The sequence below is a fragment of the Ailuropoda melanoleuca genome, chromosome 3 (assembly GCF_002007445.2).
Source record: "Ailuropoda melanoleuca isolate Jingjing chromosome 3, ASM200744v2, whole genome shotgun sequence".
Lineage (NCBI taxonomy): Eukaryota > Metazoa > Chordata > Mammalia > Carnivora > Ursidae > Ailuropoda > Ailuropoda melanoleuca.
The window spans coordinates 122,699,635-122,717,420 of NC_048220.1; the positions used below are offsets into that span (position 1 = coordinate 122,699,635).

General features: G+C 44.4%; 1 protein-coding gene across 2 annotated transcripts in view; it reads right to left on the bottom strand.

Annotated features, from left to right (window-relative positions):
* The window catches only part of PDZD2 (PDZ domain containing 2), a 342,657-nt gene that overhangs the window by 174,360 nt on the left and 150,511 nt on the right, over positions 1-17,786 (bottom strand). Inside the window, exon 1 of one of the 2 annotated variants that reach the window (XM_034657050.1) lies at positions 2,136-3,059. The exons of the other annotated variant lie outside the window; for it this stretch is intronic. The gene's annotated coding sequence lies outside the window, so the exon portion shown is untranslated. Of the gene's footprint in view, positions 1-2,135; positions 3,060-17,786 lie in introns of those variants that run through there. 2 annotated transcript variants of the gene reach the window in all.

Sequence of the window (17,786 nt, forward strand, 5' to 3'; positions counted from 1 at the left end):
GAAGTTGTGTTTTACCAGAAAGAGAACAGAAACCAATAAAGAGGAAGATGTGAGTCTAGAACACAGGGGATGCCACATGGGAAAGAGGCAAAAGTCAGTGCCCAGTAAGATAAAGAAAGGAGATTTCAGGATGATGGGTGTGTGGCAGGCCTCACAAGCCGCAAATCCAGAGCGGGGAGGGAGGCCAGAGGACCGGTGAGGGAGAGAACCTGCTGTATTGAAGAATACACACAAAATGTTGAAACCGCTCATCTTTGGGGCACAGGAGTTGAGGCTGATGGAGGGTGGGGCAAGTGGCTGCTGTTTCTACTGATAAGCCTTATAGAGATATTTGACTTTGACATTATATACAAGCATTGTTTTGATGAGGAAAAATGGCAAACTCGGGTCTAAATCAGATCCCAGAATGAGAACCCACATCTAGAAGACAGCAAAGGTACTTGGTGAACCGTTGGGAAACAGAAGAGTTGATGAGCTCTAGGCAGTGCAGATGAGATGAGAACTTAATGTCCCAGGAAACGGGCCAGAATGGGGTCACCATTTCCTTTCAAGGAAACAATTCCTAAGTGTGACCTGCCTGGATTTACAGAGGAGATTACTAGGAACAGAGGATTAAAGGGAGCTGTACATGCCATGTGCAGTGTCGGGCAATTTATGGAAGTGAGAAGGCAAGCAGAAAGGTGGTTTCTGGAAACTTTGCTGCTCTTGATGAGGTCTCCTTTTCCCGCTAGATTAAGGAAGATTACGCCCAGCTGTGCAGGCTAACAGAGCTCAAGGCTGGAAGAACACGAGAAAGCCCGAAATCCTGAGTCCACCTGGGTTTACCCACTTTCTCTGGTACGTCCTGTTTCTTCTGGGTGTGGCCCACTCTAAGAACTCCTTTTTTTCTTCTAGAACCAGACACAGGTCTCCTTTCCCAAAGCCTACCCTACCTGTGAGTGCTATGGCTGCATCCTAGGGACAATGGATTTGACTAGAGATCCTGAAAACAAAGAACTGTGGGTAGATCCTGTTAATTTTGTTAATATCTCAGCTAAAGAAAGGGCCACAGGGTATCTGTAGGTTACTGAGTGTATAGTGGTCAGATTAACATTGGAGGTAGAAAAACACCCGTGTACCTTATTTTTCAATTCATCTGCAAGGGCAAAACAGTCTAGGCGTCAAAGTTTGTAAGTACTATATTCATGTGTATTTGAAGATGTTTATGCCATGCTTTTTGTGATATCATTACTTAAGGTTTAAGTCATGCCCCTTATGCTATTAAACTCAGCCTGACCTATTTTTATGAAAAGTATTTACTTGTTTACATTCACAGCTTTTCTCCCAGAAATGGTTCCCAGGATGACAGCTGTAGTTATCTCCTCCTTACCGGCATCTCATGAGGCAAGATTGACTTAACTTCACCCCTAGTATTTATAAACTATCTACTAGGCAGTAATATGATAGATATGGCCGTTCTCTTTCTAAACATCTTTCATCTTTAAATTCTTAGATTTGTGGACACAATCAAAATATTCTGTGAATCAGTGGTGGAAGAGTTGTCCAAGCAGGCTGTTTAGTAGTTTGGGGCAAAGATCTGTCCCCAAAAGAGATCATGACCTCCTGAGGGCTCAAAAAAAGTTCCCGCTGGTACAAGACGCATCTTTGCTCTTTCCCAGATCCCCTTCCCTGTGAGCCAGAGAGAAGCATGGTGTAAGAGCAGTGTAACAGATACGGGGGTTGCTGGGGCACCCCCCCACACACACACTCCGTAGGCTTCAACAGCACCTCTTATCCGAGGTGTCTGAAGGAACAGTGGCTCTGGAGCCCCTCCAGACTTGTCCCTTGTGCCTCCCCTCCTCGGCACCCCAGCACCCCCCACCACCACCACCAGGCACTTCCTTCCGTCAGTAATTGGCAAACCAGTTCCAAGTCGCTTACTCCTCCCAAGGAACACAAACCATCTATAAACACGCCAATCCCCCAAGTCAAAAACAAGACGTCTACCCAAGTGATTTGCAAGATCAGTTAGTTGGCTGCGGCGTTTTTCTGAGGCTGTGGCTACATTTCCACAGTTGTGGATTCAGCCTCGGTCTGCACCCCAACCCGATGGGGAGGGGAAGCCCGAGGTTTCTGTTTGCCAGGTTTATTCCTACCTCCAGTTCTGAAGTCATCTCGGGGGGAGGGGGTCTCCGCTCCGATGCCTCCGCGGCCGGGCGGGCGTCCGGGTCTCGAGCAGCTGGCCGCGCTAATCCTGCGCGCCGGGGCCCCGTTCGCCCGCGCGCGCAAGCCGCTGCCTAATCACCTGCCGCGGCGGGCTGGGCGCGGGAGGGGGCGCTCAGCTCGGGCTCCCCGCCCGGGACGCCGCCCCCCTGCGCGCCTCCGCGCCGTCCTTCTGGAGCCGGGTCCTCGCGGTCCGCTCCATGTCCGTGGGAGGACCCCTCCTCCCGCCCGCAGCCCGGGCTGGGAGGTTATGAAAAGACTGTAATGGGATCCCAGCTCGGCCCGTCACTCCCTTGCTCACTTGTCAAAACTCCACAGCATTCCAGAACCCCTTCCCCGGTCACTCCCCGGCGGGGAGAAGGAAGCCGCCCGCGGGAGGGTCTCAGGGACTTTGTGGTGGCTGGTGCAGACACCTTCGCGGACATGAAGCGCTCAGGGGCTGTCCGCCGTAAGCGGGAGCCCGCTTGGAGCGCAGAACGCCCTTCCCAGATACCCTCGCCCGGTCAAAAGTTCTCCCTCGAGCCGCCTCGAGAAGCTCCACCTCCCCGACACCAGTTCATTTCATAACCGCTCCGTTTCATAACCAGCAGCAGCGTGGGTTCCTACAGGGGGTGGGTGGGGGAGCCCCAAACCAGAATCACAACCATCACACCGGGCAGGATGTCAAGAAACTTTTCAGAAACCTCAGTCAGAGTCTTTCTGCTGCAGGAACCAAATTCACCACCGCTGAATTGCAATAGCCGGTGACCGCACAACTTAAGCATTTCCTTTATACCTTCTCCCGCTCCCGCGCCCCTCCCGTCATCTGCGGGGTTCAGTCAACAAGTCGTCCCCGGGAGAGGCATGAATGGGCTTAGGGCCGCGCAGCCATCTCTCCAGCTGCAAACTGATGAGGAAGCCCGACCCACGAGGCTGAATTGTTTACATCACACCCACCGAGGGCTTCCTGTCTTAAATTAATGGGAATACAAATAAGACAGGAAAAGAGTGTTTGCTTTTCTAAAAGCGGAGGGAGGGCTCTCAGAGCGGGATTCGCCCCACATTTCATTGCCCGAAGAGATTTTTAACTTCCAATTGTATTTTATTCCACTTTTCACGCTTGTTGAAAAGTAAAAAAGTATCGCTGTGCCAAACCTCAAACCATTAAGGAACTTCTGCTCACAACACATTTTCACCTGGCTTCCAAAGAGATCCAGGTCGGAGCTCCCAAAGGGAGCTAGAGGTATGGAGACCACCTGTGGTTGAATGGCACAAATCTAGGCACAAAATGAAGCCCTCTGCCTCCTGGGACTTGAGATGGATACACACTCATCCCACTCCTTCGGGTTCATATCAGCATCTTGCCCCAAACCTGTATCTCTAAGCTATGGTTCTCTCCTTGGGCATCCAGCAACGCCTTAAAGTCAGTTAGCTTTGCAAGGGGTAGATCTGGTGCAATTCGAAGTAATTCATTTTAAAGGAAGAGGCAAAAGAAGGCTTCAGTTCTCAGTACCATTACTGTTACTGGAAAGGGTACTTAGAGTTGGGGAGGGGCCTACCCATGTCAAGGCCAGGCTGGAAATCTGTCTTCTCTCCCAAGCAGCCCACAGAGTGCACTGGTAACTAATTATCATAATCATCAGTCCTGAATTACCCTCAGTTGCTTCATTCAGGTTGCACAACAGCAAAACCAGAGACAGGCAGGAATGCCAGGTGGTGGTGGTCCTCCTTTGGAAGTACTAGAAGGAAACAAAACCCCAGGATAAAGTGTATCTCCCGGAGGTGTGGGGATTGCAACCAGCAATGATATGTGGAGCTGAGGAGAACACTACGGGTGTCCGGTGAGAACAAGTTTGCAAGCCATGCCTCAAAATATAGCAATTCCTGGGTCAAAGCCAGTTACGCTTATGATTTTAGGAAAAGCCAAGTATGTCAGAACTCTTAAGAGTGTCTGGCTTACAAATATTATAAGGCTTCAATAGATGTGGTTTCCTCACCCCCCTCCCCATTCCCTCTCCTCTGCTTTGGGGTGGTAGCCCCGGCGGATTCATTAGCATACTTTCATGTGGCATCTCAGGATCTGATAAGTTTTATGGGAATTAGGTTCAAATTGAATGATTTTCTAATAATTTCAGAAGTCATCCTTTTTTCCCTCGGATTGCTTTCCCCACTGACAGTTTCTTAATGCTTTACTTCTAACTTTCTCTGCTCCATCAATCTGGTGTGTAATTTATGATGTGCAAACCAATGCTGTTTAAAGTAAATCCAGGATTTTAATACAAATAAATATTCTCCCTTCCCCCACCAACTTTGTTGTCTAAGCTCAGTTTAGGGTGTGTATATGCCAGGAATTAAAATTTGAGCACATCTGTATAATAACTTAATTTCAGGAAAGCTTTGGAATGCATATGACATTCTCATCAGCAGGCTAGAAAGATACGATGTGCGTGGTCTTTTCCCTCGCAGGTTTCACTGCTGACTGGAAAACAGATCAATGGTTCGGTAAACAAAGGGGTACTTAAAAAGTGGTCTCTAATTTTACCCTAGGTCTGGTTTAAATAATACTTACAATTGCTGTGTGTACACCCAGAGTCTTAATTTGAGCAGAAACTGCTGATACGTTAAGAGAATCCAAAGTGCCTTAACACATGCAGGAAATGGTTCATTAAAAAGAGTTGAGAGTTCAGCATGAGGGCTGATTACAAAGTAGTGTCCTGAGGGGTGATGATCAAAATGACAGGCACAAATGGGGCTTAATATCTAGATTCGAGAAAACAAAGACGTGAGGATCACAGTAGACCACGTATTCAATATGAATCTGCATCTTGTACTGATAAGAAATAGGCAACACAACACTGAGGCGAGTTCACATTGGCGGGAGGCTGACATGAAAGGGAAGTGCCTCTCCCCACTTCTTCCTCCCCCATAATAAAGAATCTGGCAGCAGATAGACTCTTATTAGGGTGGTATGTGCAGTGTGAGGCCCCTTATTTTAAGGGAGATGGGGAGACACTGGAAAGGTTCCAAAGGAGAACCAAAATGATTAAAGAGACAGAAAATAGAACCTTTGAGGGAAGGTTAAAGGATTTGCAATTGTTTAGTCTAGAGTAAAAACTGCCTAAAGGCAAACTTAACAGTTGTCTCCCATTTGAAGGGTTATTATAAAGAGGATACCGACCAGCTGTTCCTCATCTCCACAGGAGACAAAAGAGGTAAAGAGACACAAATGCAACATTAAAATTTGGGTCAGACATGAAGAAGGCTTGCTTGATGCTAATGGTAACTGACTTGACTCTGACATCACTGTACAATCTTCACCTATCAGACTCCCTCTTAAGTGATAGTCTTGCGTGTTTAGGCAGGAGCTGGGCTAGAGAATGCCTTCCATTCCCTTCCAGGGCTAAAGTAGTCTTCTCTGTTGAACGTGGGAGCAAATATCGTGAGCATCTGTGCTCTATGCTCACAAACAAAGCACCACAAGAATGCAACCCTCCCCACAAACATATGCCCGCATCTCCTTGGACCTTTGTTTATTGGAATGGGTATCTCTAAGAATATGTCCAACTCTTAGATACTGAATAGGTGATAAGTGTATTTAAGAGACTCGCTCTTCTATATTGTTTCTCTGTACAGGCAACGTTGCTTTTTGTTTAGTGGGTACACAAATACCAGTTGATGTTAATGATAATAATAGCTACGAATTTTTAAGCTCTTACTATAATTAGGTTGGGCACTGTGCTAACAACTTTGTGTAGATTATCTATCTCTCTTTTTTTTTTTCAGGAGCCCTGTGAAGTGGGAATAATTATTAGCCTTCTTCTAACACAAGGAAACTGAGTCACAACAGGGATAAGTAATGAAGCTAGTAAATCTTGGAGTTCCCAATTCAAACCCATCTAGTGTGACTCAAAAGGGTGTGCTTAACGATTATACCACTGCCTCTCATCAAGTACTTTTACCTCTCAGGAGGGAGGAAACATTGCAAAAAGAAGCATTTATAATGTTGGCCTAAATTCAGTAAAAACCACGACTTCTACAGGTTTATTTACATCATCACCAGGAGAGTGCAATTATTTTTCCCCAGCGTAGCAGAAGAAAGGACTGACTTTGCCTTCTGATCGGAAGCATACATTGCTGTCTCTCACAAAGCTGAAGAATCCAATCAAGGTGTACCTCTATTTTATTATTTAGAAACACTTTGCTTTTCACCTATAATCTAATCTTGCATATAGTAGGTTCTCCATTACTATTGAAAGAATAAATGCAAATGCATTACAACAGTGATGCTTTGAGACAAACTGAGCTGAATTGAGTTTTTCCAGCACGCTGGTGGGCAGACTCTGGTGGATCATTTCTATGGGCCTCTTATCAGAGGTCCTCTGAGTCTTCAAATACAACTGTTTCCTTTAATTCAACATCTATGAGAAAACATATGGATGGGTCACATACTTCTCCAATGTCAACTACTTTTAGATCGAGAAAAGATTTTTACTGGCGTTTATTGAGTACTGTTGTTTATCAACAATAGATGATTCATGAGTGAAACAAACATCAAAATGATTTTTAGAAAGGCAAATGAACCACACACAAAAAATTAAATGGCTTGATCCAAATTACTACAAAGGACAGATATTTTCCCATTAGGACAATTTATCCCCAGTCTATAAACAGAGAAGGGCATAATTATCCATGTGTTTGCTAACAGATCTAAACCTTATGTAGCTATAAAAAGCTGGAGAGAGGAAGAAAGAGGAAATTCCCAGGAGAAGACCCCCAACCACATCCAGGGCCATCAGATCTCCATAAGTACAAAGCCCAGCAGTGGCACCAAGTGAAGCATGAGAAGAAACCTCAAGATTTTAACACAAGCCACAGAAATAACTTTGAATTGTCTTAAAACTAAACAATGACAATTCTATCCAATAAACTTGCAGCTGACACATGGGCAGAGTGGTGACTTATTGGTGTTCCAGATGTAGTTAATAGAAACATGATGCCCAGAATGAAAAAAAAGTATTCAGTAAATGTTGATTGAATGTACAGAAGAGTGAATGAATATCTGAACACAAGCCCAGGCTGCGTCTTCCCCCCTTTAAATCTCTGCTGGAAAGATGTCTCCGAGGCTTCAAGCCCAAAGCCCCCACAGAGGGATTGAACAATCTGACGCTGGTACTCTGGGAACAGTTGAGGCAACCAGAGATGTCTTCCAACCCGAAGACGCCAATTCATGATCTTGCCATAAGTACAGGAAGGGGAACTGCAGTACCTGTGAACCTTGATTCAAAAGCTCCCATTATTTACAATATAGGTTCTAAACTATTTGAAGTTCAACAGAATCAAGCATTAAGTGGCCAGCATCTATTGAGCACTTACTGGATTCTGGGTTTTGTTCTAAGCCCCTTGTATATTTGCTCATTAAATCCTTATTGCAATCTTAAGAATATGTACTATCCATGATTATCAACCCATTTTACAGGCAATGAGACTGGGCTAAAAGATTCCTTCATTAGGGGCGCCTGGGTGGCATAGCAGTTGAGCGTCTGCCTTCGGCTCAGGGTGTGATCCCGGCGTTGTGGGATCGAGCCCCACGTCAGGCTCCTCCTGTGAGCCTGCTTCTTCCTCTCCCACTCCCCCTGCTTGTGTTCCCTCTCTCGCTGGCTGTCTCTATCTCTGTCAAATAAATAAATAAAAATCTTAAAAAAAAAAAAAAGATTCCTTCATTAGCTCACAGTCATGTAACTAGTATGTGGAGGAGCCAGAATTCAAACAAATTCCACCTGGAACCAGCATGGGCGCTTTTTTTTTTTTTTTAAATATTTGAGACAGAGAGATACACAGTGAGAGCATATGCATGCATGAGCAGGGGGAGAGGCAGAGAGGGAGGCAAAGGGAAAGGGGGAAGCAGACTCCCCACCGAGCCAGGAGCCCAATGTGGGGCTCGATCCCAGGACCTGGAGACCATGGGCAGATGGTTAACCATCTGAGCCACTCAGGCACCCCCAGCGCAGGCTCTTAACTGCTACCCAAAGCTACCTGTCCAAGTCCTACCACCCGCCACTCCTCAGCACAAAATCACTATTCCAATCAAACTGTTAATCCACACATATCGAAAGAATATTCTCATCTCTCTAGGATGTGTTCCCTGACCTCCCTTACCTACTGTTACCTCTCTTGGAATGTTCACATCACTTATTCTCCAGTGAATGCAACTGGCACTTACCAAGCTCCTATCACATCTCTCCAACGAGATGTTAAGTTCTTCTGGGGGTAGGACAGTGTGTTGTATGGAAGTCTGGGGATGTAGTCTGTAGAAAGACCTAGATTTAAAGTCCAAATGCCATAATTATTACCCATGAAGCTCTGAGAAATCATTTGATTTTTCTTACACTTCTATTGAGACCATATTTCTTAAGGGCTTACTGGGGCAGAGAGATTAAATGAAAAAAATGTATATGAAGTGTTGATGACGATTCCTAATATTCTAAGCCAGTGATTCTCAACCATCAGCTATTTTGCCCCCTCAAGGGACATTTGGCAATGTCTAGAAATATTTCTGATAGTCATAACTGGGGTGGGGGTGCTTCTGGCATCTGGTGGGTTGAGGCCAGTTATGCTGTTAAACATTCTACAAAGCACAGGGCAGGCCCCTGCAACAAAGGATTATTGGGTCCAATAGCGCTGAGGTTGAGGACCCTGCTATACACTATTAAAAATTTATTAGAAATATGTTTCCATTCCCCTCCCTTTTCTATTTCTACTCTTACGGTAGGTATTCAGTAAATCTTTGTTGAGTAAACTTATCCATAAATGGATAAGTGAATGTATGAATCCTAAGACATCTTACTAGTAAACACCTGACTTGAGGGTGTAGTCTAGCCATGGCAGGGGTTGGATGGGAATTAATTAACTTAGAACCAGAACGTTCCATGCTCAGTGAAAGGAATTCTGAAATAAATCCAATCTAATACCAGGGGCCTGTGCCCAATGAAAGTGATGTCAAAGTCGGTCCTAGGAGAGCTGAAGAACTTAGACAAAGGCCAGCTCCTCCTTGTTGGTGGCCTTCCAAATGACTTGCTATTACCCTGCAAATGCCCCCTCATCTGTTTCTAATACCTGCTCCAAAGAATAATACAGTAAAAAAGCCAGAAGACCATGGAAGAATTTGTTCAATCTCTCATCCCTTGTCTACCACCCACCCCTGCAACAACCACACACAACCTGGAGCCCAATCTAATGAACTCTCTCAAGACCATGGATTGGAAAACATGGTGGAAGCAAAAGGACATGCAGTCATTCCTTGAAGCCTTCATTCAGCAGGTTCAGTTGTATCGGTTGCAAGAACTAGAAATCTAAGACTAAAAGCCTACATTCCTGGATAGAGCATAAATCACATTGACAGAAACCAGAAATGAGAGAAAGGGTGAGGGAAAAGGAGAGAGAGGAAGGGAAGGGATAGGAAGGGAAGAGAGAGGAAACCATTCCTTCCATCTCCCATTCTCCAGACTTGGTGGCAGCATTTGCTTGCATTCCATCTTTTGCAGTCAGAAAACATAAATGATTTTTGTGTAGTTGGAGATGTGAAAATTTAAACCTTCACTCTCCAGTCATGTTTAAGCATCTCTGAGAGGTTTAATTACCTGAACTAAATTACCTGCCCAGAACTGTGAGAACAAGGTAGGTTGTTTTTTGCCTCAGGCCCCTGAACGCATCTGAACTGGGATTGGCCTCCCTGCTCTAATCACCTTTACCTGGCTAATCCCTACTCCCCTCTCTGGACTCAGCTTAGACATCACCTTCTCTGGGGATTCCCTTGACTCTCCCCTAGACCTTCGAAGCTTTGGTAGCACTCCCACTGCCCATTCACTTGACCTCTTACCCTTGTAGACTATAAACTCTTTTAGGATAAGGTTGTGTGGCCTTTTGTAATATTTTATTTCCAGGGCCTAGCACTGTGCCTGGCATGTATGGGTGCCCAACAGATATTTGTTGAATGAGTGACTATAAGTCAGGAGACTTCCAAATGCATTCATCCCTGCAATTACTTACTGAGTGCCTTCTATGAACCAGGAATAAGGCTAGACAATGGGAAAACAATAATTATTATCTTAATATTAATAACAGTAAAAACAATCACAGCTACTGTTTATTGGACATTTACTATGTACTAGGCATTATGCCAAGCTCTGACAGTATTCTCCTTTAATTATCCACCCAAAAACCCATGTGGCAGACACTATTATCATTTCCATTGAACAGATGAAGAAAGATGCCAAGCTTCTCCTATGGACCTTAACCACACAGATTCTATCTGAAAGAAGCTCTAACATTTAAGTTCCTCAAGGTCTTTTTACATGGGCCTAACTCCCATCGACTAAGAAAAGGTTACCTATGAATTCACCCATGACCTTTGCTGATGTCTGCCTCCTTGCCTAGAAAGCCCCCATCCACTCTTCATATTGTCTGAAATGTATTTTAAAATATTTTGATACGTCAAGTGAGGACAACCCTACTCTGCATTCTAGAGGCTGTGAGCTAATGTTTGAAAGACACTTATCAGAGTCCGCACTTGAAATATCACTATCTGAATCTGCAGCAGAAAGTTCTGTTGTTACCAAAATGGGGGTTAGAAATATTTTTTTTTTCATCTGTGGAATGAGATTTTTAAGATAAATTGGTTAGAAAGGCTTGTGTAGCCACTTCTGTCTTCCCCTGCTGAGTTGTTAAGAATCCAGGGAGATCCAGCTCCCTGACACCTCTGACTGGTGCTTCAGCTGTGGAACTCCATTGGTCTGGGGACCCCAGTTAATGGAGGGTTTTTCACTGGGACTGACATTAAAGTCAGGTAATTCTTGCCACAGAGCGAACCTGATGGGAAAGGGCTCATTGGAGCGCGTACCGGAACAAGCCGTGGAGATGTCAACAAACATACAAGCAGGTTGTGGGCTATCTCTGTGTGTGCTTGCTAATACCTACTCTATGAGTGGCAGGAGTCAAAGACTTGTTTTCATGGTAACCTACTACCTGGCAGTGAGGTTGTCAGACAGGAAGTATAGAGAGCTCAACCTTTCCTGATTGCTATTGATTTTTAACAAAAAAGCCTGACAATCAGCTCAGGTCAGGCTACAACACCCTCTTTGCTACCTGGGTCTCTAGGCAAACACCCATTCATCTTTCTGCACCAAGCTCAAAAATCCTCTCTACTGTGAAGGCTTTCTTGATGAGTCATCTCCCCTCAGGAGTTCTGAGGAATCATCTAGTTGTTGAAATGGCTGCCTGCATGCAGCTGAGATCCTTCTGATAAACCCTAGTTGTTTAAGATAACCTGGGCAGGTCTCTTTCTATATCCTGAAAAAGCCCAATTTAGCCAGTGGATTTATTTTAGAACATGATTTATTGAGCCAAGGGCCACACTAGGTACTGAGGAAACACTGATAAGCAGCACTGACCGTGGACCCAGTGAGCGCGGAGACCACAGTGGGACAAGGAAGGCCCACCAGGCAGTTAGTTACAATGCAGTGTGGGATAACCCCTAAGTCCAGGGAATTGTGACAAGCCCACCAGGGGCACCTAATTAGTCCTGGAAGGCCAAAAGAAGGCTTCTAGAAGTGACTGTAAACTGAGCCCTGAGGATAATCAGACATTAGCAAGGTGAAGAAAAGATTCCAGGAAGTGAAAATGGCAAGAACAAAGGAGCAGAGCTGAGGTGGAGATTCCCCGTTCTTAGGTCTACAAAGGTTCAGCCTGGTGGCAACTTTGGTCAGCCTGGGGCCAGTGCGAGGAGAGCAGCAAACTGGGCAGTGGCTAGAGAAGCAGGGCTTTGTGAGGCAGTAGTTTGGGCTTTATTCTTGAAGGGCTTTTAGCAGGAGTGCCCTGAATGGATCTCCAAGTTAGAATGATCATGCTGGCTCCAGGGAGAATATCCTAGAAGACCAGCTAGGTAGACGCAGAGAGAGGGGTGAGGAAGCTGTCCTATGAATCCAGCCAAGAAAAGATGGCATCTACCCTGGGGGCATCTCTGTGGACCTGTATCTGGGATAAAACTCAGGCATTGCTCAGTTTACAGGTTCCCTCCCTCTGCTAGACTGTGAATCCCTTGAGGGTAAAAATTAGAATTTACTTATCTCTGGAGCTTCAGTACCTGCAGGTGATAAAGCCCCCAGTAAAGGGTTGGTTGGTGCATGTCCAATGACAGAATTCCTTATGGACAAAAATGATTTCCTTTTGCTGGTTTCCTCATCAGCAGACCTCTACCCCACCCCTCCATCCCTTCCACATTTCTGCTATTGCTGTCTGCAAATATCTCTAGCAGCAACTACTGTTTCCTTTTACATTTAGTTGGTCCAAAGGATAAGTTGACTCTGCTTCCCTTCATCAAACACAGATTTTGATTCTAGTCTTCATAGCCCCCTAAATATCTCACACTGCTCTTTTCTTCTACCGTGGCCCAGCTCATTCCACCACTCCGTGCAGGCAAGAATTTACACAGGTCCCTCCCCCACCATCTTGAAAGTTTCCCAGGGGTGACCTCACCTAGGTGGAGCCACCTACTCCCTCCCATCTGATATCCTAAGTCAGTTTCATTATTTAAGTGAAAAAATGAAAGTCTCACCATCTGCAAGAAGCATGCATGAACTCCAGCTAAACTGGTACAGAATCCCACCCAAACTTAGTCCCAGTAATATGTATTCCTGTCAACTGGATATGATTGGATGGTTCTCTGTGTTTTCTCATCAAGGACATAATACCAGAGTACTGCAGATTAGTCTTCATGCCTCTTCCTCCCTTGCCTGATATCCTAAGGTCCTTCTCCATCCTCCCTTTGCCCTGTTCCCTGGACCAAAGAAACTTCTTCCAGCCGACAGAGGTCTTCACTCTGACCTACACTTGAGAACTGGGACTTGTCAAGGATGGATTTAGAAGCATTTAATCCAATCTACCTCTAGGCCTGGTCCATATGGACCTCAGCCCTGTCTTCTGGCTTTATAACAGTGAGCACTGTGTCACCCAGAAGGGCCCTCATAGACTCTTAAAGAGAATTAAAACTGGATAGTATCTGAGGGACTTTTCTTTTCCCCAGAGGCCTTCACCTACCAGGGGTTGGTGCCCTTCCTTCCAAACAGGTTTGTACTGATGTTGCCAAATAAAATATAAGAGACCTGGTTAAAATAGAACTTTAGGTGAAAAATGAATACTTTTTAAGTATAAGTATGTCTCAAATACTGCATGGGATTTTTTATTTGCTAAATCTGACTACCCTAGTTTGTACTTGTTACTCGGAGGTGGGTTTTTAAATTTATTTTTAAATATTTTATGTATTTATTTGAGAAAGAGACGGAGAGAGCACAGTAGGGGGAGGAGCAGAGGGAGAGGGAGAAGCAGGCTGCCCCCTGAGCAGGGAGCCTGACGTGGGGCTTGATCCCAGGACCCCGAGATCATGACCTGAACAGAAGGCAAGTGCTTAACAGACTGAGATACCCCATGTTACTCAGTTTTTATAAAAATCACATCTACACTCATTAATAGGTAAATAGTTACCCAGAAAACAAAACATATATACATTGTTAGAACTTGGGACCCTTGAAAAATATTCTTTATGCTGTTTCTCACTCTGATGGAGGTCTTCTTATAAAGGTAGGTTTTTAATCATCTTTATAGCTCACTTGGAGTCCCTCACCTCTGTGCCCTACCTTTCTCACTTGGTTTATAATTCTCTTCCCATGGTTACTCTTTGCATCATTAAGTTCAACCACTTTGACCCTTATTTCCTTCCCAAGTAATTACCATTCAATTGAGTACTTCACCTTGACTTGCTCGGTCTTATGATGATGTATCAAAACATTTCCTCTTTACAAGTCAGTGAACTACATTAAGGAAACACTGAATGGCTAGTAAGTAGTTCCCCAATCAATTCTTCCAAACTGACCTCAAGGATCAGATTCCTTTTCCCAATTGCCCCATGCTCTCCAACTCTGGGAAATCCTTCCAGAAAAGCAACACCAGGACCCCAACCCTGGTTCTGATCTGGTCTATCATTGCTTCCCATCAGCTGGAGAAAGTTGGGGAAAGCAAAGGACCAGATAAAGCTCCAAACAATATTTTCACAAAGGAAAAGACTGGATTCTTCTTTGGGTCCCTAGGGGCCACCTCAACCATGTTGTTTACAAAAGCCACGCCTAACATCACCCCAAGGAGTACAGAGTTTAACCCATTTATAAATGCATGTCTAGGGGATAAGGGCATGAAGGGGAACTATTACTTTCCAGTTTCCCTAGAGAATAACTGAAATTCTAAGTAAGACTGTAGGTAAGACTCAGAGAGAACCAGGGTAGCTGGCAAGATCTGATAAGTCATGAATGCTCTCTGGGTGGGCTGGTTAGGAAAGAAGGACATTAGTGAGATCCAGAAGGAGTTGTTAGTGTATCAAGGGGGGGAAACCTACTTTGAATGACCAGGGCCACAATTTAAAAACAGGCATGGTGGTTGAGAGGCATGTCTTTCCTATTTTAAACTTTCATTATATTATTAGTGTTGTCATCATTCTCATCTGACTGTCACTTCATTCCCCATGAGGAAGATAGGACAGATCATGGTCACGCACACTCTATAGGGAAAGAAAACACCCTGAGAAGGATGGAACTTCTAGGGACCAGGTTTCCTGGATGCCTCCCTTGCCTAGCAGATAGTTTTTGCTCTATTAGGTACCAGCTGGACACCGCCCAGAAAGCCACTTTCAGACTCATCCCAGTACCCCTGGAAGAATGTACTGGGATTTGGGACCGGGCTTCGTCAGAGTGAGAAACCCAGTGGGAAGAGGAAGGCCTGGGTTTAGATCTTGGCTCTTCTTTGCCAGTGTGGATTCTCTCATCTATAGCGGGGATAATGACAATTACCTCGCAGAGGTGCTGTGAGCTATAAAATGAGCTGACGTGTGTGGTGTCCTGGCACAGAACTGCAATATGCATAAACCTCATTATCAACAATGGCTCTAATTGTAGGTTCAGGAACCTAACTTGCGTAGAGGAGTTCAAATATACTCAAATTCCCACTACGATAGGGAGGAAAGAGATGGAAACTGGTAGTTTTTTAAAGCTACCAAAAGCCTTGTAGAGTTATATGTTTCTCTGAAGTGACAAGAGAAAGCTGCAAATTAATAATGGCTCACATTTGTCAGACACTGTGATGAACCTTTACATGGATATCCTCATCTTACCTCCCATCACCTTATGAGTTAGGTATTGTTCTTCTTTACTCCAGTTTATAGTTAGGAAAACCTTGGTTTAGTAGGGTTAGGAAATTGCCTGTTGTTACATGTTTTATAAGTGATAAGATCAAGACTCACTAAATTCATGCTCCTAAACATACATGTGTAGTCCAACTTAACCATTTGTGTGTGCATGCTTGCATGCAAGTTCATAGGGAAATACACCAATATTAGCAGTGGTTACCTCTAGGTGGTGGGATTACAGGTGATGCTCACTTTCTTCTTTACGCCTTATTGAATTGAACATGTACTGCTTTTATCATTTAAGATGTTTTTCATTTTGATAACAAACACAAACTTTAAAAAATAAACCCAAAGGGGGTACAGGTGGCAGGGAGGAAAGATACAAATAGGCATGGCATTTTCAAGGACCATTATATTAAACTTTCAATTTCTTCTTTCAATCCAAGAAACCTTCACAGAATAAAATGAACTTCTTGAAAATAAAAATTATATTCCTCCCTGCCACCTGAAAGCTCAGGTTCCTTCAGCCCGGTCTTTCAGGCAGATCTGAGTTCTAAATCTTAAATCTGCTCATGGTTTGAGCATCAACATTAAACCAAAGATTTTACAATTACTTATAACATCACCAATGAGTTCTTTTTTTTTTTTTTAAGATTTTATTTATTTAACAGAGAGAGACAGCCAGAGAGGGAACACAAGCAGGGGGAGTGGGAGAGGAAGAAGCAGGCTCCCAGCCGAAGAGCCTGACGTGGGGCTCGATCCAGAATGCTGGGATCACGCCCTGAGCCAAAGGCAAACGCTTAATGATTGTACCACCCAGGCGCCCCTCACCAATGAGTTCTTAAAATCTTTTTTGTTTTACTACGTTTTCTCTTTGCAGAATTACTTATAACTTATGAGCAAACCCCCTTCTCTTCTATGGTCATTACCAAGGGATACAATGATGATAGATCAGCAAAGGAAACATTCATCTTACTATTTGCTCTGAACTCCGAAGTATTCCTCAAGGAGAACTGTGATGATAAATAAGATTCAGAACCCCCTGTAAACAGAGCTAGTCTTCAACGAGGACCTCTGTGGGAGAGTAAGGAATTGAAAGCAAATCGAAAGAACTCAAAAAATGATGACTTTCCCTGTTTTTCTGCTGTTGGCAATAGTGCATGAGAAGCATGAGAGCTTCACCTGTTCTCCAGAGCTGGGGCCCCAGTTTCTTCTTGGTGACAGCTGCTGGGGTCCCCTAGGCCTTATGATCTGGGAGGATGAGACAGAGGTGTCCTGAGAAGCCAAGAGGAAGGCTGAGGGAGACAGAGGCCTTGCCCTCCCTTCTATCCCATTGGAGCTTGCTTATAAGAAGAGGCAAAGAGGCTCTCACAGGAGCAAACGGTTTGGAGTTCAACTAAGCAAGGTGTCCAGATTGTCTTCACAGACCTGACTTCCTGGGAATGCCCAGACTTGGAATTATCTGGAATTACAGTGGCTGGGCTAGATGCATGAAGGTGGCAGGGAGGTAGGAAAGCCAAATTTGCATCAACAGCAGACTACTAAATCAATGAAAAACCACCACTAAAAACCACGGACCTGTGAAGAAAATGAGACAACTTGTCTGCTTAGCCTTTGTTCTCTTTAGTTTCACAGAGCAATGCCTCCACATAAGTTTTAGAGAACTCACCTGTACATTTGCATGACTGTTTACCTGTTTGAATTTTGGTGATTTTCAAAGTGGAAAGTGGGATTAATGATCAAAGTCTTCTAGACTCTGATTCCAGACACCTGAGACCGTCTGTGCTGGCGGGGCCACATGCTCATGCAAATTGCTCTGGATAGCATTTCCAGCTCCATGGGTTTCCAGAGTCTAAAATATACCCACAGTCCATAAAGTCTGGAAATACAAAATATTATTTTTAGTATTTTCTTTTTTACAGATTGAAGATGTCCTTGACAGAATTTTGTACATTTTATCCATGTTTCCAGAATTAACAGACACCATATGTATATATATTTTTTCTCTCATCCTCTCTTTTTTTAAGCCTTTCTTCCTCTCTTCTTTAGTCTTGACTCATGACTCACTTTATTTTGAGCTACTGTATCAGTCAAGGGTTCGATCAGAGAAGCAGAATCATCAGGATCAATACATAACATGGGATTGTTATAGGGATTTGACTTCACACAACTGTGGCAGCCAGTTCAATAGTTTACGTACTTTTAAGGCTGTTGCTTCTCTGCCTGAGGCAGGGCCTGAAATCATCAGGGCAGGTGACCCAGAAGGAAATACTCAAGTACAATGCGGAGAGCCAGGGCCCACAGACACATGTAAGGAAGAACTGGAACCCAAGAGAAAGGACAGGAACCTACCTCCCCACCTCACTCTCCAACTCAAATG